An 11,871-nucleotide genomic window follows, 5' to 3' on the forward strand; every position below is an offset into this window, starting at 1 on the left:
GCTTGCCGCAACTAGAGAAAGCCCGCGCGCAGCAACAAAAACCCAACGCAGCCAAAAACAAAAAAATTTGTTTTTAAGAATAAAAAAAAAATTATATTTTAAAAAAAGCATTGGAGGGGCTTCCCTGGTGGCGCAGTGGTTGAGAGTCCGCCTGCCGATACAGGGGACACGGGTTCGTGCCCCGGTCTGGGAAGATCCCACATGCCACAGGGTGGCTGGGCCCGTGAGCCATGGCCGCTGAGCCTGCGCGTCCAGAGCCTGTGCTCCGCAACGGGAGAGGCCACAACAGTGAGAGCCCCGCGTACCGCAAAAAAAAAAAACAAAAAACATTGGAGTTAAGGATGGTGGTTTTAAAATATGTCCATAAATTCTTTGATACTCTTTCCTTTAAAAGATGAAGCTGAAGTGCTGGGGCCCCCGTGTCTGGGCGGTTTGTGCTTGCTGGTGGCAGCCGCGTTGCTTATTGATGGAGGAATGAAGTCGGTGCCTGTGGCTTCTGGGCTGGAATCAACTGTGCTCTCCCTGGAGGCAGAGGAGCTGAGCCAGAACTACGGCCAATACACTGGTAGTCGTTAGACTGACCACTGCTGCTGCAGGATGTGCAGGCTGTTTTGCAAGCCATGAAGCATATGGAGCCTCAAGTAAAACATGTTTCACAGTCTATCAAAATCTGCCCTCACCAGTGGCTGTTACAGAGGTGAGTGTGAACCCAAAATGACAAAATGGGAAGCAGCATTCCTACTAGGAGTAAGCCCTACAGCCAATAAAGGAAAGAGATGCTCATTGACGTATTATGCATTTAAATCACCCAGACAAGGCAGGATCTCCTTAGATAACAGTCAAAAATCAATGACGCTAAAGATTTACTAGAAGTTCAAGCTAGAAAATGAAGTATATGTATGATGAATTTTAAGTTCTTTTTCATTGATGTATATGAGTACCAGCTTTTATCATAAAATACCTCAAAGCTGCAAAAAATAAATAATTAAAAATAAAAGATGAAGCTTAATTCTCCTCTCTGTGAGTGTGGACTGAACTCAGTAACTTCCTTCTAATAAATAGAGTAATGTTCAGGGACTTCCCTGGCGGTCCAGTGGTTAAGAGTCCACGCTTCCACTGCAGGGGGCACAGGTTCGATCCCTGGTCGGGGAACAAGGATCCCACATGCTGCACAGTGCGGCCCAAAAGTAAAATAAAATAGAGTAATGTGCAAATAAGAGTGTGTGACTTCTGACACTAGATCATAAAAGATGTTACAGACTTCTCCTTGCCCTCAGATCACTTGCTGGAGGAAAGCCGATTGCTATGTTGTGAGGACACTTAAGTAGCCCTGTGGAGAGGTCCATGTGGCAAGGAACGGAGACCTCCTGCCAACAGCTTGCAAGGAACCAGGACTTCTACTAACAGCCATGTGAGGGAACCATCTTGGAAGTGGAGGCTTCAGCTCCAGGTAAGGCTTCAGATAGCTGGAGTCCTGGCTGATGTCTTGACTTCAGCTTCATAAGAAACTCTGAATCAGAACCACTCATTTAAACCACTCCTGAATTCTTGACCCAGAGAAACTGGGAAACAATATGTCTTGCCTTAAGCTGCTAAGTTTTGGGGTAATTTGTTATTCAGCAATAGATAACTAATACAAAACTGAAAGCTATAGATGCTCTAGAGCCGTGGTAAACTTTCTCTAGAAGGGCCAGACAGTCAATATTTTAGGCTTTTGGACCATATGGTCTCTGTGGCAACTACCCAACTCTGCTGTCGCAGCAGGAGAGCAGCCACACACAAATGGGCATGGCTGTGTTCCAATAAAGCTTTATTTACAAACACAAGCAGCAAGCCCGTGGGCCATAGTTTGCCAGCCTCTGCTCTAGAGAAACCAATTTTAATGATATTAAGCAATGATTAGAAAGGAGTCATAGGAGCTGGGGGATTTCTCAGCTAAAGGCTGCAAAGCCAACCATCAAGGAAACTCCTGATTAGAAAAGGGTATGTGCACAATATGGTCACAATTCTTTTTTTAACTTTCCCTGTAAGTTTTTTGCCCAGAGAAGAGAAATAAAATAATTGGAAGGGTGATGAGATTTTTTTCCCCCCTAAGAAATCCTAGAATGAGGACTGAGAACCCACGAGGCAAGAGAATGAGAAAACTGAAAATAGGAGAAAACTGTTCTTACGATCTTTTCACCAAGCTGCTAAGACCTTCGAGCACCAGTGCCAAAGCTGGTGTTTTAAACATGCAAAGCAAGTTTGTTAATAATAGGAGGAAGATTATCTTCCATTAATACCTGGAAATAGGACAAGGAGCTAAAAAGTAGTTGATAACTGTTAGTGAAACTAAAAAGGGACCCAAACTTTACTTAAGTCTATTTCGTACCATTTTTCTCTAAGTGTATCACATTTTCTTTGTGGTCCTTAGAACTTTGTAATTGTTCAGATCTGTACACTTACTAAATGTATTATTATGGAAAAGAATCATAACTAACGGGAGTAACATGCTGACCAGATGTCTGTCAGAAGGAAGCCTGACTGAATCTTACCACCATAGTGAGAAGTCACTATTTTTAGTGGCAACTCCTCAAATTGCAGACTTGCAACCATGCAGCCATGCAACCCTGACCTGTTACAATCACAGCCAAGATTTACTGAATGCCTACTAAACACCAGGTGCTGGGCAAAACACATTACATGCATTATTTCATTTTATCCTTCCAATAACCCTATGAGGCCAGTAGTAGCATTATCTTCACCTTACAGATGAGAAAAAAACTGAGACTCAGTAACTTATTCAAAGTCACTCAGCTAATAAGGGGCAGAGATAAAATCTGAACCTGGGAAGTCAACATATGGAGCCCACAGTCTTGACCTACACCTGCTGCAGACCCTGAGGAGAAAAGTTTAAGTGCAACATTGTGTGATAGCGATGACCTTACATTTTCTTTCAAAGACAGTAAATTTAGTTGGGTGAAGAGAATTCAAGTGCATTAAACAATTGGAAAACACTCTTACAAAACACAATAGTAACAATCATTCGTTGCTATCTAGTAGAATAGCCTCTAATGGGCAGTTGGTTCGCAAATCAACATGTAAGGAAAAAAACTGAACGTAGACTAATTACTCTAAAATTCCTTTAAATTGCTCATAAACTACTGTTCCATAGACATAGCTTTGTAAGGAAACAACAGATTCACATCCCCCTTCTCATGCTCACCCTGGGATATATCCAAATTTTGGGTAATGGCTGAGCTGTACCATCAAAATTTGAATTCTCTCTCCTTCTCTCTTTCTCTCCTTTCCTCTTTCTCTCCTTTCCTCCCTCTCTTGTTGTGTATATTTGAACGTACATAATTTTAAAATACTTATGATGTTACTCCATTGTCATACGAACCTAGAATGGAACATAAATGTGAGGGCACCAAAGAAAAATAATAATTTTTCTTTTATAAACACAGCACAGGAATAAGTACCTCAGGGATTAGTCTGACACGTGTCTGTCATGGCATATACACACTGTCCATTCTCCTAAGCAAACCATCCTAGCCTACCCTGTGCACGGACATGATTCAGGCATAAGAGCCTCTATCACAAGCAGAGCAAATTTCTCTTCCCTCCTAGTTGTCTAAAATCAGTACAAGGAAGTCCTAGCCCCAGCAATCAGAAAAGAAAAAGAAATAAAAGGAATACAAATTGCAGAAGAAGAAGTAAAACTGTCACTGTTTGCAGATGACATGATACTATACATAGAGAGTCCTAAAGATGCCACCAGAAAACTACTAGAGCTAATCAATGACTCTGGTAAAGTTGTAGGATACAAAATTAATGCACAGAAATCTCTTGCATTCCTATACACTAATGATGAAAAATCTGAAAGAGAAATTAAAGAAGCACTCCCATTTACCATTGCAACGAAAAGAATAAAATACCTAGGAATAAACCTACCTAGGGAGACAAAAACCTGTATGCAGAAAACTATAAGACATTGATGAAAGAAATTAAAGATGATATTAAAAAAAAGAAAAAGAATTGAGGGACTTTTTTTTAAAACTGTTCACACCAATAATGTAGTTTATTTGTTTATTTTTGGCTGCGTTGGGTCTTTGTTGCTGTGCGCGGGCTTTCTCTAGTTGCGGTGAGCAGGGGCTACTCTTCCTTGCGGTGCGCGGGCTTCTCATTGCAGTGGCTTCTCTTGTTGTGGAGCACGGGCTCTAGGCGCATGGGCTTCAGTAGTTGTGGCTCCCGGGTTGAGTAGTTGTGGCTCACGGGCTCTAGAGCGCAGGCTCAGTAGTTATGGCTCACGGGCTTAGTTGCTCCACGACAGACATGTGGGATCTTCCTGGACCAGGTTTCGAACCTGTGTCCCCTGCACTGGCAGGCAGATTCTTAACCACTGCGCCACCAGGGAAGCCCGAGGGGCTTTTTGAGATGACAGATGACAGAACTTGGGTAACCGGGATCAACAAATTTAGGAGATGCTGCTTAGAAAAAGAAAAGTCAAGCAAATAGGAGGACAGGAAAGGACAATTAAGAATGCTCTGCCAGGGAACTGATTTCAGAGAAAGAAGGCAAAGAAGGAAGGTGGAAAGAGAAAAAGCTCTCTGCAAAATCCAGTACATCCTGCATATTCCCAGGTCTCATTATATTGAGCCAAGTCCAGGAGGGAGCTTATTAACTAACAGAACTGTCATAAGGTTAAAAAAGAAAAAAAGGAGGGATTGAAAAAGGACTAGAACTAAGGTAGGGTGGGTGACACACTCCCCTTGGGCACCAAATTTAAGAGGTACCAAAAACTCAATCATCAAGATAAATAATATTTTAATGCAATAGTTTAAAAAATCAAATTGGCAAACTACCCCAGACACCTGCTTTGCAAATAAAGTTTATTGGAAACAAGGTCAGGCTCAGGGCGATTGAGGCAGGGTCATAAAAGTGCACAATAGCATTCTGTCTTCATTTCAGATTTGGTTTTTGTTCAACATAGATTTTTTTGCTCTAATTTTGAATTAAAAAAATACTACACTAAAACATTATTTATCTTGATTGCTGATTTCTGGGGCTCCCCTTAAATGTTTTGCCTTACTCACTGCACATTAGTCCTGACCTGGGTTGTAAAAGAGAGAGGGAGAAGGCAGAAAGAGATAGTCAGTGGTTTAAAGACTTACGCAGGGATTTGGGGTCAAGACCTAAAGCAGAAAAGTTGGAGATTCCATTTTATCCTGCTGTGTGCATTCTGTGCCCTGGGCGCCCTCATGCCAATGAAGGCTGTTCTTTCATTGAGCTCCTTCTCTTGCTTTGGCAGCTGCACTCACTTTTATATGCAGGTTCTGGAATGCTGGGAGCTGTATGGCAGCCAACGTCTCTCTTCTCCCTTCTCAAACATGACATTCTCTGTAATTCACTTACAGACACCTCTTTCCTTAGCCTTCTCACCCAGGGAGCCTGATCAAGGAATCTAAGAACTAAGCCTCATTTGCCTTCTCTGGGTATGCAAGTGAATTTGCATATATCTTGTATCCATTTGCATTCTCCTCACATGGGGCATTTAGAATAAAAACAACATTCATGAATCAAAATGAAGCTTGTTCCATTCTTTCTCTGTCAAAGTATGGTGCAAGTAAAAGGATACCGCAGTGTAAGAAAAGGGCTGAAATTATATTTGCCATGGTTATGTGTAGTTTTAAAAGCAATCCAATTTGGTGGCATTTACCACCACAGAATTGGCGTTCATAGGTTTAGCCTAGAAGAACGTAATCATTCGTGACTGAAATGGCTACCCCCTTCCTCTACCATTCTTGTAGAAATTTGAGCCAAGGGCCACTAAAAGCTGAAACTGCCCTCTTTTCCTCCCCCTGGTCACCACTTAAAGGGTGGGAAGCCTGATGGTTCCAGTTAATTGATTTCTTCATTTGAGATGAAATGCATGAAGAACCAACTAAAAAGGAGAAAAGGAAGAAGGAGTGATGCTTCTCATCCTCCTTCAGCCCTTTGGGAGCTAAAAGAACTAAGGGAAGGAAAAGAGTAGTCTGGTATGAACACTGCACAGAATTTCATCTAAAGAAACAAAGTGAACAGTGGACTACTGGTCTCAAAATGAGAGGGAACCCAAAATGATGAAAACTGATATGATAAATAACAAGGGCAAGTTCATTATAGAGTTGTTTTTTTTTAAAGTAGAACTGTTAAGTAAGAATATGTCAACATGCTTCCAGCACTAAGAGAAAAAGTACCTAGCCAGAGTGTGGGATCCTTATAATCTGTGTGACAGGTAGATAGTTCAGTAAATAAGGATGTCTCAAACCTTCACAGCTTGAGAAAAATCCCCTTAGTGCATTTAACCTCCTTATCTTATAATACCCAGTTCTTGAAGCAACTTTCTGGTTATCAGATGATTTGTAACCAAGAAAAGGGGTGCTCTAGAGAATGGATTTCTATTTTCAAACAGGTACACCTCTTACTATAACTACCGAAGTGACATCCTGGTTTATAATTCAGAGTTTTTGTTTGTTTATTTTTTTGTGTTTTTAAATATTTATTTATTTTTGGCTGCATTGGGTCTTTGTTGCTGTGTGCGGGCTTTCTCTAGTTGCGATGAGCGGGGGCTACTCTTCATTGCAGTGCACAGGCTTCTCTTGTTGTAGAGCACGGGCTCTAGGCACGGGGGCTTCAGTAGTTGTGGCTCATGGGCTCTAGAGCGCGGGCTCAGTAGTCGTGGCTCATGGGCTAAGTTGCTCCACGGCAGGCATGTGGGATCTTCCCAGACCAGGGCTTGAACCCATGTTCCCTGCATTGGCGGGTGGATTCTTAACCACTGCACCACCAGGGAAGCCCCTAATTCAGAGTTTTATAAATTTGGTTTAACTGATGCCTAATTCAGCTCCTGGTTGAACTGATAAAATCAACCTTCTGACCAACCTGTCAACAAGCCTTATCATTTCTGCCTTTAAAATGTCATATGCAGGACTTCCCTGCATGGGAATGGTGAATTCCACCATTTTGTCTTCCAGGTCACTTATCCATTCTTCTGCCTCAGTTATTCTGTTATTGATTTCTTCTAGTGTATTTTTCATTTCAGTTATTGTATTGTTCATCTCTGTTTGTTTCTTCTTTAATTCTTCTAGGTCTTTGTTAAACATTTCTTGCATCTTCTGGATCTTTGCCTCCATTCTTTTTCTGAGGTCCTGGATCATCTTCACTATCATTATTCTGAATTCTTTTTCTGGAAGGTTGTCTATCTCCACTTCATTTAGTTGTTTTTCTGGGGCTTTATCTTGTTTCTTCATTTGGTACATAGTCCTCTGCCTTTTCATTTTGTCTATCTTTTTGAGAATGTGGTTTTCATTCCACAGGCTGCAGGACTGTAGTTCTTCTTGCTTCTTTGGGAACAGTAGATTTTTATAAAATACTTCTATAACCATTTAAATTTTTACAATGGTCATGTAGTTCTTTTATATTAAACATTAATTTATAGTGATTGATAATGTAGTAACTGAAGTAATTCATATACTCTATGTGGATTTATTAATTCAAATATATTACATACACACACACAAAGTGAGTGTAAAAGTAAGCACTAACACATGCAAAAGAAAACATGTCAAACAATTACAGAATTTATCATTAAGTAGTGGGATACTAGATGATTTTTATTTTCTCCTTTAAAATTACTTTTCTAGATTTTTATAAGGACCCTGGTACAGTTTTCTTGCTGCAAATAACACTCATTGTTTATTCTTTCCTCTTTTTTAAAAAAAATTATTTATTTATTTATTTATTTTGGTTGTGCTCAGTCTTTGTTGCAGTGTGCGGGCTCTCCACTGCAGTGCGCAGACTTCTCTAATTGCAGCACTCAGGCTCTAGAGCACGAGGGCTCAGTAGTTGCAGTGTAAGGGCTCAGTTTCGGTATGTGGAATCTTAGTTCCCTGATCAGGGATTGAACCCAGGTCCCCTCCAGTGGGAGCATGGAGTCTTAACCACTGGACCACCAGGGAAGTCCCTATTTATTCTTTCCAAGTTATAAAAATTATTCATTTTCAGAGTAGAAAACTTAGAAAATATATAAAAATTTAAAGGAACACTATCAAAATTCACCTATAACTTCAACATCCAAAGATAACCATTGTTAACCTCTTGGTTAATATCCTTCTGGTCCTTTTGCAGTGTTTTTCTTATTAAAAATATGATCATATCTGCTCTGTGATCTGTTTTTGTTTGTTTGACATATTATCCAGAATATTTCTCCATGTCCATAAAGTATTCTCCAATATGATTTTTATAACTGCATAATATTCCATAATAGGAGATATTATAATTTACTAAGCCAACTCTACTTCTGGACTGTCCCAATTTTTTTTAACATTCTAAATAACCCATCAATGAGCATTCTTTTGACTATATCTTCACATCCATCCCATTATTTCCTCTGGGTAGATTCCTAAAGTTGAAATTTCTGGGCCAAAGGGTAAGGCATAAATTTTTTGTGTGTGTGTGCTATGTGGGCCCCTCACTGTTGTGGACCCTCCCGTTGTGGACGCGCAGGCTCAGCGGCCATGGCCCATGGGCCCAGCTGCTCTGCGGCATGTGGGATCCTCCTGGACCGGGGCACGATCCCGTGTCCCCCGCATCGGCAGGCGGACCCCCAACCACTGCGCCACCAGGGAAGCCCAGGCATAAATTTTTTATTGTGGTAAAATGCATATAACATTCAATTTACAATTTTAACCATATAAAGTGTACAGTTTGATGGCATCAAGTACATTTACAATGTTGTGCAAACATCACGACCAACTAGTTCCAAAACTTTTTCATTATCCCAAACAAAAATCTCATACCCCTTTAGCAGTAATTTCCTAGCTTCTCCTTCCCCTAGCCCCTGACAACCACTAATCTGCTTTCTATCTCTATTGGGCCATAGAGACTGATTTGCCTCAGTATCTAGATTTGCCTATTCTGGATATTTCATATAAAGAGAAACCTACAACATTTGGTCCTTTGTGCTTGGCTTCTTTCACTTAGCGTAATGTACTTAAGCTTTATCTATGTTGTAACCTGTATTAGTACTTCATTCCTTTATATGACTGAATAATATTCCTTTCTATAGATATACCACATTTTGTTTATCCAGTCATCTGTGGGTATTTGGGTTGTTTCTACTTTTTGGCTGCTCTGAACATTTGTGTGCAAGTTTTTGTTTGAACATCAGTTTTTAATTCTTTCAAATATACAATTGACCCTTGAATAACACAGGGGTTAGGGGTGCTAACCCTCCAGGCAGTCAAAAATCCACATATAACTTTACAGTCCCTCCGTAGCCTTGGTTACGCACCCTCAGATTCAACCAATCTCAGATCCTGTAGTACTGTAATACATATTTTTTGAAAAAAATCCATGTGTAAGTGATTCCTGGCAATTTAAACCCGTGTTGTTCAAGGGTCATCTGTATACCCAGGAGTAGAATTACCAGATCATGTGACAATTCTATATTTAACTTCTTGAGGAACTGTCAAACTGTTTTCCACAGTGGGCTGCACCCTTTTACATTCCCATCAGCAACGTATAGAGTTCGAATTTCTCCACATCCTTGTCAACACTTGTTATTTTCTGTTGTTTTTGTTGTTTTTTAAAATGACCATCCTAGTGGGTAAGAAGTGGTATCTCATTTTGGTTTTGATTTGCATTTCCCTAAAGACTAATGATGTTGAGCATCTTGTCATGTTCTTGTTGGCCATTTGTGTATATCCTTTGGAGAAATGTATATTCAAATTCTTTGTCCATTTTTTAAAATTATTATTATTTTTTTGCCTGCGTCGGGCCTTAGTTGTGGCATGCGGGATCTTCATTGAGGCATGCAGGATCTTTTTCATTGTGGTGTGCGGGCTCTTTGTTGAGGCACATGGGCTTCTCTCTAGTTGTGGGAATGCAGGTTTCCTCTCTCCAGTTGTGGTGCAAGGGCTCCAGCTCCAGAGTGCATGGACTCTGTAGTTTTGTGGCACACGGTCTCTCTTGTTGAGGCACGCGAGCTCAGTAGTTGTGGCACGTGGGCTTAGTTGCCCCATGGCATGTGGGATCTTAGTTCCTTGAGCAGGGATTGAACCTGCGTCCCCTGCATTGTAAGGCCGATTCTTTACCACTGGACCACTGGGGAAGTCTCCTTTGTCCATTTTTTGTTGTTGTTGTTGTTGCGGTACGCAGGCCTCTCACCGTTGTGGCCTCTCCCACTGTGGAGCACAGGCTCTGGACACACAGGCCCAGCAGCCATGGCTCACAGGCCCAGCCGCCTCGCAGCATGTGGGATCCTCCCGGACCAGGGCCCGAACCCGCATCCCCTGCATTCGCAGGCAGACTCCCAACCACTGTGCCACCAGGGAAGCCCCTCCTTTGTCCATTTTTAAATTGAGTTGTCTTTTTATTGTTGAGTTGTAAGAGTTCTTTATATATTCTGGATACTAATCCTTATCAGATATATGATTTACAAATATTTTCTCCCATTCTGTGGGTTGTCTTTTCACTTGTTGATAATGTTCTTTGATGCACAAAAGGTTTTAATTTTTATGAAGTCTAATTGTCTATTTTTTTTCTTTTATTGCTTGTGCTTTTGATGTCATAATTAAGAAACAACTGCCAAATCTAAAGTCATGAAGATTTGACGCTAAGTTTTTTTCAAAAGGCTTTATAGTTTTAGCTCTTATTAAATATAATGATCCCTATCTTTGATCCATTTTGAATTAATTTTTGTATATGGTGTGAGGTCGGGATCCAACTTAATTCCTTTGAATGTGGATATCCAGTTGTTCCAGCTCAATTTGCTAAAAAGATTATTTTTTCCCCAATCGAATAGTCTTGGAACCCTTGTTTAAAATCAAAGTATTACTTTGAGATCAGAAAACAAAATCAAATAAACATGTATATGTAGAATGTGTCTCCTCTTTTCTTCTCTATTACTTCTATTACCTTTCATCATGTTTTTATGCCCTCATACTCAGATTAATGCAATAGCCTTCTAATTACCCTGCTTATCAGTGACAGAGTAATATCTCTTTACTACTACCATGTTATTTCCATACTCAAGAGTGGGTCAGGTTGCTACTGTCTAAATATTAATTGGTGACTAGACCTCAGAGCATAGTTACCTCACCAAAGTACAGTCAACTGTACCTCTTAGCCTAAAATAACCAGCCAGCTTTACCCATTGCTTCTACTATAGATGGATCTGAAGGAAAATTGAGTTAAAATATATTCAAGACTGAAGGAATAAGGAGATATATCCTTTTTAGCAGGATGTAAAAATAGTATTTTGAGCTCAAAATTATCTGTCATTTATTCTTTCCATAAGCATTAAGTGGACACCTACTACATCTCAGGATTACAAGAAGGAAGAAGATGCAGATGCTATGCTCTAATTGCACAGAGTTTAGAAGAGGAGACAGTTATTTTAAAAGATAAATTATAATCTAACATTGTAAGTGCAATAATGAAAGTGTGAATAAAACATTGTGGAAACACCAAAGTGCAGCAAGTTTAATAATAGGAATATTTCTTTTTTCCTTAATAGATCTGTTAAATTGCCACTATAATTACCTAGAACTAATTTTGTAGTATTTCCCATCACCAGTTTATCTTTTAATTCATTCATTTACAAATATTTATTAATTGGCTACTCAATGCAAACAAAAGCACAAAGAAATTTCTAATCTGGTTGGGATTGAGGTATGATATATGAAAAGCTAAAAAGTAATATAGCTGTGTAGTTTTCAGTAACTTTTTTTTTTTTTTTTTTGCTGCGCTGGGTCTTTGTTGCAGCATGCGGGCTTTCTCTAGTTGCGCAGAGCAGGGGCTACTCTTTGTTGCAGTGTGCAGGCTTCTCATTGCGGTGGCTTCTCTTGT

At 40.1% G+C, this 11,871-nt stretch overlaps 1 pseudogene; it reads left to right on the forward strand.

Annotated features, from left to right (window-relative positions):
* Nucleotides 1-559: 559 nt before the first annotated feature.
* Nucleotides 560-890, forward strand: LOC112404467 (mitochondrial import inner membrane translocase subunit TIM14 pseudogene; annotated as a pseudogene).
* The last annotated feature ends 10,981 nt before the right edge of the window (nt 891-11,871 follow it).

Source organism: Neophocaena asiaeorientalis, unplaced genomic scaffold (genome assembly GCF_003031525.2).
Source record: "Neophocaena asiaeorientalis asiaeorientalis breed wild unplaced genomic scaffold, Neophocaena_asiaeorientalis_V1.1 scaffold204, whole genome shotgun sequence".
Taxonomy (NCBI): Eukaryota; Metazoa; Chordata; class Mammalia; order Artiodactyla; family Phocoenidae; genus Neophocaena; species Neophocaena asiaeorientalis.